The following is a 16,297-nucleotide window of genomic DNA, read 5'->3' as shown; positions in this document are numbered from 1 at the left end:
GGAGTCCCCATCTGATTACATTGATGACATTCCATAGTCATTCTTCAAGATTCATCTGTCTTCTGCACAGCCTAAACTGGTGAATTAAATAGGAGATGTTATAGGTATCACTACCAACAACCTGTAGTCAAAGTTCAAATAGTGCTCTGGAAGCAAGGAGGCTTTTGTTTCTATCCATGGAAATTTGTCTCAATGGGATCCAGAGCCACGTAACCTAAGTAACAGGAGCAAGACCTTAGGAGCCCCCGCTTAGCCCTTTAAACTCTTCTGGCCAACCTGGGTTCCAAACCAAGGCTAACCAAAAAAACTAGCCAAAGACAACAAAGGTCATTCCAAGTATTTGCCCCGAGGCTTAGATCTGATAATACTCAACGTTCTGTGCTCATTCCTGTGTTCCTGGCTAGGATTCCTGGCTTCAGTAACTGCTTGGCTTCTCCTCTTCATCGACAAAAAATTGGAATTTATTTGAAGATACCAGGGTAGAACAGGGATGCAGCTGAGGCTCAGGATGAGATGGGAACCAGGAACTGGAGTATTGAAAGGAACCCAGAAAGTCTCCCTCTGTCTCCTCTGCATTTCTATTTATTCTCTCCGTGTGCTTTCTGGCTTTTTGCCTTCAGTTCCATGAAACGACCACTTGAGAGCTCCCAAGTTGTTAATCTGTTCCAGAGAGTAGCAAGAACAACCCTACCTATATTCATTAACCCTCTTGTCTAGTTGAATGCTATTCCCCCAGATTCCCACTGATCACTTAATCTTACTAATATTTCAAGGTCCATCTCCAATTTCACCTTTTTTTTGTATACAAATGATCATAACAGCTTTATTTATAACAGCCCCAAACTGGAAACAACCCAAGTGTCCATCAGTAGGTCAATGAATCTATTCAATGAAGTAGTACTCAGCAATGAAAAACACAAAAACGAAAACTCTTGACACATGCTACCATGTGAATGAATCTCAAAATAATTATACTGAGTAAAATAAGGCTGACCAAAAAATGGATACATATTGTATGATTCAATTTGCATAGAATTCTAGGACAGCAAACTAATATTAGAGAAAAAGGGCACTTGGGGATGAGGGGTCTGATTCTCACCTTGATCACGGTGATAGTTTTACACAGGGTATACATATGCCAACACACTGTACACTTTAGATACGAGCAGTTTATCGGGTGTCAAGTATACCTCAGTAAAGCTAAAATTAAAATATTAATGGGCTTCACATTCTGGAGACACTGGCAGTAGAACTATTATTTTCAGCTTGAAATATTTGGTAAAAGTGTTTTGAACTTTATCTTCACAGTTGTAGCAAGGAAACCAAAAGGTATAAACATTCACTGATGGAAAAACAATGTCATAAAGTCATCCCAGTATCTGTGGGGAGGTGGATACCAAAATCCTCAGATGGTCAAGTCCCTGGTTTAAAAAAAGGTACAGTATTTGCATATAACCTACCCATATCCTCCTGTATAGTTTAAGTCATCACTAGATTACTTATATGACCCAATACAATGTAATTGCTGTGGGAATAGTTGTTATACTGTATTCTGTAGAGAATAATAAGAAAAAAAAGTATACATGTTTGGTACAGATGCAATTTTTTCTTGAATATTTTTGATCTGTAGTTGGTTGATGTGGAACCCACAAATACAGCAGCAAGCTGACTGTATATACTAAGAAAAATTACAAAGTGAAAATGAGGAATCTCATCTGGTAAATGAAACCAAATCTAACATATTTCTCAACAATGAATAAAACCACTTGAGAGTCAAATATTTGGTGTCTGACAGCCGTCTCTCTCCTGCATATTGCTGTGGTTTACAACAGTGGTGCCCTTGGGTTTAGAAACCTGAACTGTGGTCTTCAGTTGTTCCCCAAGCTCCTCTATCAGAGGCCCAGACACTCCAAGAAGCAAGTAACTTTCCTTGACTGGTATCAGACTCCTGGATGGCTGTGTTTGTGCATATTCCACCATCAACAATAAGAAGGGCACCGCTTTCTTCAAGAAAGGGACCTTGCAAAGAACTGACTGTCTCAGATGGACTATCTTTGAGTTCATCTTGTTCTGAATCTGAGTCTGAGTCTTCGTTTCCAGATGACACAGTGCTGTCTGAGTCCTCCGAATCACTTGCCTCAGAGCTGGAGCAAAGTTTCTGCTGCTCAGAAACTGAATGGGCTGCTTTTAATGCAGATTCTTCCTCCTGGACAAGAAGTGCTGCTGCTTCTAGTTCTTCCAGTTCTAACCCCAACTGGGCCTTTGTAAGGGAGACTTCTTTAAGGCTTCTGCAAGAGCTGTCAACGTTTTGGATTTGACTTTCTGAATCCACACACAGTAGTCTGAGAGTAGAGATCATTCAGTATATATGCTGGGTCGTTTTCCTGAAAAATTTTGTGAATATCCAGGAGACACTTTAAAACTACACTTTTACCTAGTTGCAATATCTTTATAGTCTCCCCGCAGGCCTTCATCGCCAGTTTGAAATGGCGATAGAGTGGGTAACACAACATCCTTCTTCCAAAAGACACCATGATATCATGAACATTAGTCCAAGTCTCCAACCAGCATAGTGTTGGACTCAGTTTCCTGATATTCCATGCAGATTCAACATCCTTCTCTCTTTCAGTGACATGGGTTTCTTAGCAATATGTCAGAAAGATATGCTCTCTTGTCTAACAGATAAGATTTATTGACAAATTTTTGTAGCTGATATTTCTCTTCTTCAGAAAAAGACACTAATGCAGCATGATTTTCTTGCTTCTGACTCTTTTCCAAAAAGGCTGTCTTTTTAATATCTGTTAGTCCACCAAGGATTATATTTCAAAATCTGTTCAACTGCCTCATCTTCAAACAAGTCAGCTAGATAATGATCAGGATCAAACTTGGCCAGCTCAGCTGCCAGGTGCTTCTGTTTTCGTTCAGCTGCAGGCGTGAAATCTGGATCCTTAATAATGTCATTCAATTCATCCTGTAACCACTGAAACACCCCTGATCGTAAGTTTCTGAACCCATAGTGGCACTGCGGATTCAAAGCACTTTCTGATACCTCTTCATAGGTGTCTGCTCAATTTCCAAAATCAAACTCTTCATCATCAACTACTTCCTCAGGAATCTCAAAGCACCTATTTCTTCCACAGGTGGTTTTGCTGTCCCGGATTTTCCTGGTGCCAGAAGAGCAATATATGTTCAGCTCCTCAAAATGCTGGCTAGGGGTTTCTTTGGGCAGGTGAATGGTAAAAATTCCTTTATCTGCATCATAGGACCCTTGCTCACTTCCATTTTCTGCAATTCTTCCAGGAGGGGTTAATTTGAGAAAGTACAGCTTGGCATAGTAGAACTAGAAGTCAGACCCCTCGAAGTAGACGTTGAACTCAGAGATCCGGGCGTAGGGCATGCAGACTGTGATGGTCAGGAAGTCTGGCTCCTGGCTGAGGAAGTCGAACGCCAGGGTCAGCATCGCCATACTGGACTCAAGGGCCAGCGCGGCTCGCCCTCACTGCCGCGGAGGTCCCGCCATGCAACTCTCACCACTTTCACCCTTTTAAAATAAAAGATATCTGGGCCAGGCACAGTGGCTCGCGCCTGTAATCCCAACACTTTGGGAGGCAGAGGTGGGTGGATGCTGACCTGAGGTCAGGAGTTCGACACCAGCCCCACCAACATGGTGAAACCCCCTACTCTACTAAAAATACAAACATCAGCCGGGCATGGTGGTGGGCGCCTGTAATCCCAGCTACTCAGAAGGCTGAGGCAGGAGAATCCCTTGAACCCAGGAGGCAGAGGTTGCAATGAGCTGAGATCACGCCACTGCACTCCAGCCTGGGCGACAGAATGAGACTCTGCCTCAAAAAAATTTTAAAAAGTCTGCCTTCCAGGACACAGAAACCTCCTATACACACATTTTGGCACTTGATTATATTATGTCTTTTACAGTTCTCTGCATGTTTCTTGCACATAAGTCTTGATTCTTTGATAACATATTAAATTTCTATCAAGGATATATATTTAGTTTTCATCTTTTAGAGACCTAACATAGGACTTGGCACCAAGTAGCCCGTAGTAAACAGTTATTGAACCGTAATGTATGATTTTCTTTTCTACTTTTCACTGGTATGTTTTTGTTTAAAAAGGGTAAACCACCAGGAATGGAAATGTCCTTGCTATGTTATCCTTATTCTCTAATTAGCAACCACCCTTCACAATCTGCCTCATTACATTTAAAAAGGATTTTCAAATTAGACATTTATGCCTGGGCATTAACCAGGGACCAATGAATCAGTGCCATCAGCAGAACACTGCCGTGGCTGGCAGACATGGTACCATTGTCAAGACTTGTAATTTACTCCTGGCTTTTCAAATAGTCAATGTGTAACTCCAGGCAAGATTTAATTATTTCCTAGTAAAATGGGAATAATATAACCCACCCCCACTTTGCTTCCCATGGGTATCATGAGAATTAATTAGTTCTTTAATAAGAATATATGTCTATAAAATGTTTTATAGTTCATTAGAGGTATACATAAATGAAAACGCAAGATATTGTTCAATGTATTATGAATGTTCATTGTTGCTGTATTTAGTACAAAGTACATGTATTATATCAACAGTGGTAGTACACAAAATAACGAATACGTGTTGGGTCAGCACCTCCTTCCAATTACCATTTGCAAGAAAGTCCTGGATGGCCAGAACTAATTGGAAGGTTGAGACAAAAATTATATCTCCCACACTAAAGAAGGGGAGATTGATATAGTGCACTCACCTAAATTTTGTAGTTCCTGCATGAACTCCTCAAAAGCTTCAAATCTAGGCCAGACTACAGGAAGAACAGCAGCAACTGAAGACTGGCACCTTTTCTGGAACCTCAGCAGCACCTTCCTTGTTTCGTAAGATTTTGAAGAAGCATATCAAAATTCTTCCACCCATTCCTTCACAGTATAATAGGAGAAATCATCTTTCCTCCGTTGACACCTGGAAGAATGAGAGACCAACGCACTCCAGGACACACAACCAAAAAAATTCAACGAAAGATTTGCTAAATCCTCTGCACTATGATCTAGACCAGGATTTCTCAACCTCAGCTCTGTGGACATTTGGGCCAGATAATTCTTTGTTGCCAGAGGCCGTCCTGTAAGTCATCAGGCGTTTAGCAGCATTCCTGGCCTCAAACAAATAGATGCCAGTAGCACCTCCCCCACCCACTTGTGACAGCCAAAGATATCTCGAGACATTGCCAAATGTCCCCTGGTACGGAAGAATCATCCTCAGTTGAGAATCACTGTTTTAGACAATGATCAAAGTGGGATAACTAAATCAAAAGACACTGCAATCTTAAGCTGATCAAGCATTCTTCTTTGAAATCACTCAGCACTTTCATATGTTGCATTTATATCTTAGGTATTCATATTCTATCAATTCAGCCAATATTTGTTGAGTTCTCAATGTTCAAGGTACAAGATTGAGTAAGTAATTCTGTGTATCCATAAAACAGAAATGGATATGGTATGTCCCGGTTCTCCACAGCAGGCATTTATGTTATTCCCATCCCAATGTTTATCCCCATTCAGGGTTGTCAAATATTGCACGGGACATACTTATACTAAAAAATTATTCATTATTTATCTGAAACTGAAATTTAACTGGATTTCCTGTGTGCGTGCATGTGTATGTTTGTTTTCCTAAATCTGACAACCCTACCCTGATAGGCTCAAGGTTTTTTCCCATCCACAAACTTTATAACTTGACTTCATTAAAAATAATAAAGAGGAGTTATTGCAAAAGCTTTAAAAATGCTGTTAGAATGAGTAGCACAACTACATTTGAGGATACATTTTCTTTGAAAGATGTTTATTTTCCTACTGAAAATGTTGGTAAACTCCTTAGAACTCATTCAAAGCCTGATAGAATTCATTGCCTGATTTATTTTAAAACACTTCTGATGCTCACAGACTATTTATCATTTACACAGCAAATGATGTTCTTCTAGTATTCTTGTTGGGTGAGTTAGCACTGTGGAAAGACATGGAGGAGAATCAGACACAAACTTCTTATAACCTCATAAACAGGAAGAAAGGGAGCAGAAGCATAGACTGGGTTTACTTTCGCTCAACTTACCTCCCCAATTATCCAGGTATGGTCCTCAGATGAGGACTATCATGTGACCTGGGAACTTACTAGAAATGCACATCCTTGGGACCCACCCTGGACCTACTGAATCAGAAACTCTAGGAGTGGGTCCTAGCAACCAGAGTTTGCACAGGTCTTCCAGGTGATTCTGCTGCATATTCGAGTTTGAGAACCACTGTTTTAGAGCCCTGGTTCTTGACCCTGGCAACAAGGGAAAACACCTGGGGAGCTTTAAAAGTACTGCTGCATGGGGTCCATACAAAGGGAGTCTGACATAATTGCTATGGGGTGCAGCCCAGGCATAAACATTTTTAAAAACTCCCCAGCCCGAATAACGGCTCTACAGAATTTTTTATCAAATGCCAAAGGAAAGAGAAGTTCCTTATATTGCAACTATAGTGCTTTCTACTCTGGCCCTAATCAACCTTGCATAAAAGCGGAATGGACAGACATTACATGTTTTAATTTGAAAACTACCAAAAGGCCAGCCATTAAACCAGATCTATGGGCTCTTCCTCAAATCCCTAAATCCACTCCTTAGGGCCTACTATAGTCAGTGTCATATAATAGAAAAGTAGCTTACTGTCCACCAGACCCTGTCCAAATGTTTGATAACCTATTGGGGCCTCATTTTCTCGTGTCTACACTGGGGATATTAACTCTTCACAGGATTTGGGGAATTATAAAGAAAGACCATGTAGGTAAAGGCAGGAAGACCAATAATCAATTATCACTTCAGAACCTGAAGGGACTTTGCACCATTAAAGTGAGGCAGAGGAGGGAGAAATTTCGAAGGACAAATTTACAAATTTCAATTTGTTTCTATAATAACTATTTGCATTATTTTCTCTTTGAATTGCCTCACTTTTGTACATGTGTGTCCCCACTCCCACCCATCCCATTATTTTCCTGTTTTCACTCGTAACTTGGTGACCCATCTGTGGTTTTGGCCAAGCTGTTTTAATGGCACTGAACATGGTAGTTTTTATAAAGAGTGTGGTAGTAGTTACACACAGCTCAATAACTCCTGGGGCTACAACAAGGTTAATGCAACAGGTTTTGTTTTTTAAAAAACATGCCTGTCTGACAAGTCAATCATTTTAAGCCCCTTGCTCACCTCTGGATGGTTGTTAAAGGCTTCCTTGTGAGCTAAAAGCTCTCACTGTTAAGGGGTTTCCTGGCCTGGCTGTATGCATTAAATGGAACAGTTCTCTACATGGCTTCTTACTACAGATGCTTTGAGATATATGGACACTGACGTTACCTGCTGCAACAGGAGATGTTGGTCCTCTCCCAGGGTACTGCTGAGACCTAAGGGCTTAAATGCTCACCAAGTGACCTTGGAGGGCTAGTCATGGTGGGCATCTAGCAGCTGGGAAAGAGCACTGGAGAACCTCATAGGAAAACCTAGCAGGCAAAAATGAAAGAACCCATAAGGGCCGTTGGCATGAGCCCTAGCTAAAGTCCACTGGGTTAGCTCTCAAAGAAAACTGCAAGATTGAAGCATAAATTCCTTCATCATGAACCAGAAGTCATGGAGTGAGCCAGGGGTAAGAAACAGAAAGATCAAGAGCTAGAACCACAGGGAAAGGTGCCAAGAAAAACAGTGAGAGCAACACTCAGGGAACCAGAGACAGGAACACAGCTGGGGACTGGGAGGAGAAACCACCACAGCTGGAGGGAAAAGTGGCCAGGCCAGAAAAGCCTCATGGAATCCTGGTTAACTGAATGTTTCTATTGACTGAGGCCACTGCTTAAGCCCTGTATTCTTTCTTATTTCAATCCCCATTGTTAGAAGAATAGTCCTAAAATGGATTCATACCCTTTCCTATCCTGCAGGATCTTAAACATCACTATCTTTTCCTGCAGTAGTTAAAAGCATGGGCTTTGGAATCAGAAACTGGGCACAAATCTGAGCCCTGCTACTTATTAGCTGTGTGACATCAGTCAAATGAGTAAACCTCCTGGAGCCTCAGTTTCCTTGCCTATAAAATGTGAATAACAATACCAACTTATTTTCAGGTTGTGAGCATTTCTCCATAATAATCCACATAAAGCACTTACCAGAGCACTTGGCATACTGTGTGTGCATGTAATGTCAGCTGTCATTCCAAGACAACATGTTGGAATAATCTATTTTTCCATACCTACATATCTCATTTTCCTTCTTTTTCTTCTCCCTCAAACCTGTCCCCACTCCAGCAGATGTTTTGGCCTGCGTCCCTAGCCTCCAGTGAGAGCAGAAAGCCTGTTAGATTTCCTGCCTTTGTTTCCCAAAGTTTGAGCCCCAAGAAACTGGGACAAGATATTTTCCTGAGACAAAATATCTCAGGAAGGGGAATGAGTGGAGCTTCTTTCACCCCACACTAGAAGGCCATTCTGTTTGGAAAAAGGAGAGGGAAGGGAAAGAAAAGGGTGCATACCAGCTTTCCAGTATCAACTTCAGGGAGAAAGCAAGGCCAGAGAGCAGATGTAACTAACTATAAGCAGCCTAATAAAGGTTCCCAAGCCCAAACCATGAATCCAAATGGCAGAGCTGCCAGACACGAAAGGCCTTGCTGCCCTTCCACCCCACAATACTTCACCTGTGGAAGCCTTGACAATTCCAGGGAATATTTGCAAAACCCCACCCCCACCCAAAATTTTTTAAATACTGTATATGAGTGAGTAAAATGATGCCGAGACTTTTAAAAGGATAAGCTTACCATCAGATAGGTAGAATGAGTAGTAGTGGCAGTGGTGGTGGTAGTGGTATAGAGATAAAAATTAAGTGGAGTTACTGAAATATATAGTTATATTTCCCACACTCTGATGTTTGTGGATTTGTGGGCTGAGATTCTTATCACATTCCAGAACTTGCAATGTCTCAAGGTAATTGTTTAAAATATTAATTGTTGTACTCACACTGCAAATGTTGATATAGATGCTGGGGTGGAGGTGGGGCAATAGGCCATAATACGCCCAAGAATACCTTGAAATTTGCTGAATTTCTTTCTTTTTGCATAATCTTATTCACACGTTAACATTATATGGACCACTCTGGCTCCATGAGCAGCACAAGAGAGACTTTCTGCAAATGTGATTATTAGATCAAAAGTTAGGAGCTTTTTTGCCCCCAGCTTTTCTCCTCTTCTAAAATCTTTTTTTTTTTCATTTCTTTGTCAGTGTCTTTAATTTTTTTAGTTGCATTTAAAAGGCTTTCTGTTATTTCTGCATGAGTAACAGTATGTGTCATGTCGGCCTCCTTGTCAGCTTCTGTTTCACTTTCATTAAATTTGTTGATTGAGTGTGAAGAAGGAGGCACTGTCATCATTTCCAGATTTCGTATTTGTGGGTTAGATCTCTCTCGGAGCAATGCTGTGATCCCTACTGCAGTTTTGTGATGGAGCCCTGGAGAGACCGGGATGAAACTGGGGAAGGCTCCTTATCCCTTTCATGGGTTCAGGAAGGCAGAAAGAGAGGGGAGGAGGATATTTCTGTTTCACCCTATTCATTCATTAATTTGCTTCACAAATACTGAGCACCTCCTGGGTGACAGATACCGATTTGGGTGCTGGAAATATGCTGGAAAGCATAAACAGCCCTGGTGCCTGCCCTCACAGAGCCTACGGTCTGGTGGTGAGGCAGATTTAATCAGATAAACACATTAATGAATGTATAGTTGCACCAACAGATCCTCATTTAATTGAGCTGGACTAGGACCTAGGCATCAGTATTTTTTTAATAAGTTTCATAGGTAACTCTGCCAAGTCTGGGAATCACTGGGCTAGACCATGCAAGTTCTAATCATATAGGCTCTAATCAAGCATTGTTAAACATTTTGATTTTATCTTTCAAGCTGTGGTGAAAACGTTACTGAAGAGAGGTGATATAGTAAGACGTTCAGGGTTTTTTAATTTAAGCTTTTTTATTTTGAAATAATTGTAGACTTATATGCAGTTGTAAGAAATAATACAGGGGAATCCCATGTATCCTTTACCCAGTTTTCACCAAAGGTAACATCTGGCAAAACTATGGTACAACATCACAACCAGGATATTGTCTTTGGTGCAGTCAAGATAAAGCATTTTCAACACCACATGAATCCCTCCTGTTGTCCCTGGATAGCCCTCCCCAATTTACTCCTGGTGACCGCTAATATGTTCTCCATTTCTATAATCTTGTCTTTTCAACAGTTATATAAATGGAATCATATAGTATAGAACCTCATGGGATTGGCTGTTTTCTCTCAGCATAATTTTCTGTACATTCATTCAGGTTGTTTCACGTGTCAATAGTTTGTTCCTTTTTAGGGGGCTGAGTAGCGGTGTTCCATGTATGGGGGTGCCACTGTTTGTTTAACCATTCACATGTTGAAGGACATCTGGCTCGGCTCCAATGTCCAGAGATTTTAAATAGAGCTGCTATAAACATTTGTTTATAGGTTTTTGTGTGAACATGAAGTTTGTTTCTCTGAGATACATGCCCAAGGGTGCAATTGTTGAGTTATATGGTAGCTGCATGTAGAAACCATCATACATAAAGAAACTGTCAAACTATTTCCAGAGTATCTGCACCATTTTACAGTCTCAACAGTAATGTACCAGTGATCTAGTTTCTCCTCATTCTCATCAGAATTTAATGTTGCCACTGTTTTTTATTTCAGCCATTCAGATAGGTGTGTAGTAATAGCTTGTTGTGGTTTTGCTTTGGGTTTCTCTAATGGCCAACGAAGCTGAACATCTTTTCGTGTGCTTAGTTGCCATCTGTATATTACCTTTGGTGAAGTGTCTCTTTGGGTCTTTTGCATATTTTCTAATTGGATTATTAGACTTAATGTTGAGTTTTGAGAGTTTACTTTCTTATTCCAAATACTAGTCCTTTTTGTCAAATACGGGGTTTGCAATTCTTTTCCCACTCTCCAATTTGTTTTTTATCCTGTTAAGGGTCTTTCACAGAGCAAAGTTTTTTAATTGTGATGCAGTCTAATTTATCAGCTTTTCCTTTTATGAACCATATTTTTGGTGTCAAGTCTAAGTCGTCTTTGCTGAGTCCTACCTCATGAAGATTTTTTCTTACTAAAAGTTTGATAGTTTTAATGTTTTCTATTTAAGTCTGTGAGTTATTTTGAGTTAATTTTTGCATAAGGTATAAATCTTAGGTTGAGGCTCACTTTTTAACCTTAAGGATTGCTCAGCACCATTTATTGAAAAGTTATCTTCCCTCCATTGAATTTCTTTTACACCTGTGTCAAAACATCAGTTGCATATATATGTGTGTATCAGTTTCTAGGTTTCCTGTTTTGTTCCATGGATCTATGTGTCTATTCCTCTGCCAATACCACATAGTTTTGACTACAGAAGCTGTATGATAAGTCTTGAAACCCTTGAAACCAAGTAAGACTGGTTCCTTTCACATTAGTCTTCCTTTTCGAAATTGTTTTAGCTATTCTAGTTCCTCTGCCTTTCTATATACATTGTAGACTAGTGTTGTCTAGATCTATTTTCAAAACTTGCTGGAATTTTTTTAAGAGACAGAGTTTTGCACTGTTGTGTTGAGGGAAGTCAGGGACCCTGAACAGAGGGACCAGCTGAAGCCATAAATTGTCAAGATTTCATGGACATTTATTAGTTCCCCAAATTAATACTTTTATAATTTCTTATGCCTGTCTTTACTGTAATCTCTGAACATAAATTGTGAAGATTTCATGGACACTTATCACTTCCCCAATGAATAACCTTATGATTTCCTATGCCTGTCTTTACTTTAATCTCTTTTTTTTTTTTTTTTTTTTTTTTTTTTTTTTGAGACGGAGTCTTGCTCTGTCGCCCGGGCTGGAGTGCAGTGGCCGGATCTCAGCTCACTGCAAGCTCCACCTCCCAGGTTTACGCCATTCTCCTGCCTCAGCCTCCCGAGCAGCTGGGACTACAGGCGCCCGCCACCTCGCCCGGCTAGTTTTTTGTATTTTTTTAGTAGAGACGGGGTTTCACCGTGTTAGCCAGGATGGTCTCGATCTTCTGACCTTGTGATCCGCCCGTCTCGGCCTCCCAAAGTGCTGGGATTACAGGCTTGAGCCACCACGCCCGGCCTGGATAGAAACATTGTTAAACTAAAATGTACAGCAGGTCCTTGAATAATGTCATCGTTCAATGTCATTTCATTATAAGGTTGACAAGAAAAAGGTCAATTTTCAGCAAGCGCCACTATCTGAGTGGAGTTTGCACATTCTCCCCACATCTACATCAGTTTCTTCCAGGTACTCCTGTTTCCTCCCACATCCCAAAGACACGCCCATTAGGTTCATTGTTGTGTCCAAATGGTCCCAGTGTGAGTGGTTTTGTGTGAGCGCACCCTGTGATGGGCTGGTGTCCTGTCCAGGGATAGTTCCTCCTGCCTTGCACCCTGAGTGAGTTCTGGCCACCTAAGACCCTGAACTAGAATAATGGGGTAAATAATCATCTTAGTTGTTTTTATTTATCTTTCTTAAATATATGTATAGCTCACATTTATTTCAATGTTTAATATTAGAAGTGTTTTGGGGCTTAGGAGCTTAACAGTTGTTTCTATCAATTAGCCTGTGATCAGTGTGGTTTTGTTGTACGTCATTTCATTCAAAGTTGTAGTTTCCAAGAACTTATTGAGGATGTTAAATGAGGACTTGCTGTATTCATAATGCCAATTTTCTTTCACTTAGGTACAATTTGGTCAAGTGTTAGGATTTACCTCCCAGGCACTGTAAGTTGGATGAAGAAGGCTATTCTAACTAGAACACATATCTGTTACATATGTGATGTAAACAAAAATTGAATTGTTATTAAGCAAAATTCCATTTTTAAAATGCTCTAATGAGTAATCATGTGTATTTTCTTCAGTTATCTGCATTGAAAGAGCATCACATTGGCTAGGTCTAAATAACTGTAAAGAAGCAGTTTGCAACCCTGGCTGTATATTAGAGCCATGAGGGAAATATAAAAAGTACTCATGCCAGCTTAAGAAACTCTCATTTCATCATCAAAGGAAGGTCCAGGTTTGGGTATTTTCTAGAGGGATATCATCATTCACTGGCTAAGTGAAACAGACTTGTTAGGTTTAAGAGGAAATTATCAGCGGCTGTGAGGTTGCTGCTAACCTTAGAAACCTGTAAACCTTTGAAGTCCACAACCTTGGCTGCTTCTTTCAATCAATTGGGAGCTTATAAAAATCCCAACGTCCAGCCTGCACCTTAAACCAATTAAAACCTTTGGAGGAAGAATTTAGGCATTAGTCTTAAAATCTTTGTAGCTGAAATTGAGAAACATGGCTAATGGGTGGCTTTACTGTTACAGATGTCCTACAAGAATTAGAAGAGTAGATGTTCAGATCTTTGGTTCTCATGAAAACTGATCAACCAAAACATTTCTTAAAATTTTTACTGAGCTTCGTTGATTCAGTTGTTAGCTGCCATTCTTCAGCTAAAGTTTGTGAAAAGATCCTAGTTATTTAAGGGTACAGTTCATTTCAATAACTATAATTTGAAATAGTAACCCATATGTAAGGAGTCTCTGCTGCAAATTCATCAAGATTTGGTTGTGGCTAAGTTGTGAAGCACCATCATCTCAGCATTGACCCAAATTAGACCTTGGTAGGGAATTTTAAGACTACAATTTACTGCATCCTTGTGCAATTAAAGGATAGCACTCTCTATCTTATGAAATAGGCAGTGATGAATGGAAAGAGGTCTTATTTTAAACATATTGCTATATACATGACCTAATTAAATTTGCCAACAATTCATTATTTTTAGGAACAACTAGCTATGTATATAGCATTAAAGCTATTATACAGTCTCCATTTTTTAAAAGAAATATTTCTTTCTAAACGAGTGAAATTTTCTAATAGTACCAAGCAATTTGCCACAGGCATTGTTCTGAGTTGCTTTTGTTCTTTTCAAAGCAGTCAACACATGAAAACCCTGAAAATCATTTTAAACCCAATTTATTTAAATTCACTAGCAGGCCATAAATACAGCTTTTTCTGTGAACAATAATGAAAACAAAAGAGCACCCCATTTAGTGAAGCTATCCAATGACAACTTGGATTTCAAACTTAGAGAAAGGAAAACAGGGATAGAAATGCACTCCATTTTAATGTTTACCTTTAACATGGATGAGGAAACTGGGAAGTAAATCTAGATGACTCTGTGGCTTCCACATCCTCTGGGATGCTTTAAGTTTCTCTTTCAAACTCCTCTCCTTTCAGGAACTGGTATCCTCCCCTCTCCAATCTTACCTTTAAAGAGAAATTGATTAAGTACTGTTTGTTTGTTCTTTAATAGGAAGTTCATTTTTTTTGAATGAACCTCCTTCCAAGGATTTACATGTTAAGACTTATCTTTACTATTCTTATAATAGCTGTTGTTGTTTAAAATGAACTGTGATATCCTGAAGGAAGTGAAGTTACCTTGGATCAGTGGACTTTTCCGGATAACTCTGTACTCCCAGACAGAGTTGTCCAGAAAAAAAAATACACTTTATATACACTTATATCTTAAAGAGAAATAAAAAAATTATTCTTAAAATGGCTTGAAAGTACCAATTGAGGCAAAAATGAATTTAGAGTATTTTTTAAAGGCCTAAGTAAAAAGAGACTGCTCAGACTACCAGCTGGAATGAACGACTCAGAAATAAAAGATCTGGGGGCTTTGAGAGGCAGCCACTGTTACGAATTCACAAGCGTAGTGAGAATTCCGCGGAGATGATGGGATGGAAATTTTTCATTGTTAATTTTTCATTAACAATTCAAACTGGCCGGGCGCGGTGGCTCAAGCCTGTAATCCCAGCACTTTGGGAGGCCGAGACGGGTGGATCACGAGGTCAGGAGATCGAGACCATCCTGGCTAGCACTGTGAAACCCCGTCTCTACTAAAAAATACAAAAAACTAGCCGGGCGAGGTGGCGGGCGCCTGTAGTCCCAGCTATTCGGGAGGCTGAGGCAGGAGAATGGCGTAAACTCGGGAGGCGGAGCTTGCAGAGAGCTGAGATCCGGCCACTGCACTCCAGCCCGGGCGACAAATCAGTCTCAAAAAAAAAAAAAAAAAAAATTCAAACTATCTGCATATTTGGTTTCACAGAAACTGAAATTCTAGATGATTGACTTACTACACCTATGACAAATCGGATTTTAGGTTTTTGTTGTTTTTGCTTTAAGAAGATGCAGTCTTGGAAAAAATGGAGAAAATAGTTCCTTAGAGACAGAGACTTATCAAAGTGAGGAGATAGAAAGGAAGTTAATTTTGAGTAGTTTCAATCCATTTAGACAAGACAATCTGCAATGGTTTGAATATTTGTCCCATCCAAAACTCATGTTGAAATTTAACCAACAATATGGCAGTGTTGAGCAAGGGGCCTTTAAGAGGTGATGGGTTGTGAGGGGTCTGCCATTAATGGATTAATGGCTTACTGGGTTCATGGACTATGGATGATCATGGAAGTGGGACTGGTGGCCTTACAAGAAGAGGAGAGAGACCTGAGCTAACACACTCAGCCCCCTCACCATATAATGCCCTTTGCCAACTGGGGACTCTGCAGAGAGTCCTCACCAGCAAGAAGGCACTCACCAGTTGGTGTCCCTCAACCTTGGACTTCTCAGCCTCCATAACTGTAAGAGATAAATTCTTTTTCTTTATAAATTGCCCAGTTTCAGCTATTCTATTATAAGCCACAGAAAATGAACTAAAACACTATCCTTTTAACCTGAGCTTTAATAAATGTTAACTCTTGTTGCCCTTTTCCTAACTTTGTACATGAGTACCTTCTTTGTTGTACCCCATAACTTCTCTCCAGACTTGGCCTCTTCCAAGACTGCTGACCCCAGGATTTAAAAGCCTATCTTCACCTGTTATCCCCACATTCTGGGAGGCCGAGGCAGTCCAATCACCTGAGGTCAGGAGTTCAAGACCAGCCTGGCCAACATGGGAAACCCCATCTCTTCTAAAAATGCAAAAAATTAGCCAGGCATCGCGGTCACGCTTGTAATCAAGGCTGAGGCACGAGACTCACTTGACCCTGGAAGGTAGAGGTTGCAGTGAGCTGAGATTACGCCATTGCATTCCGACTTAGGTGACAGAGTGAGACTCTGCCAAAGAAAGAAGGAAGGAAGGAAAGGAAGGAAGGAAGGAAGGAAGGAAGGAAGGAAGGAAGGAAGGAAGGAA

At 40.3% G+C, this 16,297-nt stretch overlaps 1 pseudogene; it reads right to left on the bottom strand.

Moving 5' to 3' along the window:
- Positions 1-1,773: 1,773 nt before the first annotated feature.
- On the bottom strand, positions 1,774-3,460 carry LOC105509537 (annotated as a pseudogene).
- Between the last annotated feature and the right edge of the window lie 12,837 nt (positions 3,461-16,297).

Source organism: Colobus angolensis, unplaced genomic scaffold, assembly GCF_000951035.1.
Source record: "Colobus angolensis palliatus isolate OR3802 unplaced genomic scaffold, Cang.pa_1.0 Scaffold177, whole genome shotgun sequence".
NCBI classification, from domain to species: domain Eukaryota; kingdom Metazoa; phylum Chordata; class Mammalia; order Primates; family Cercopithecidae; genus Colobus; species Colobus angolensis.
This window is presented reverse-complemented; position numbering and strand designations above follow the sequence as displayed.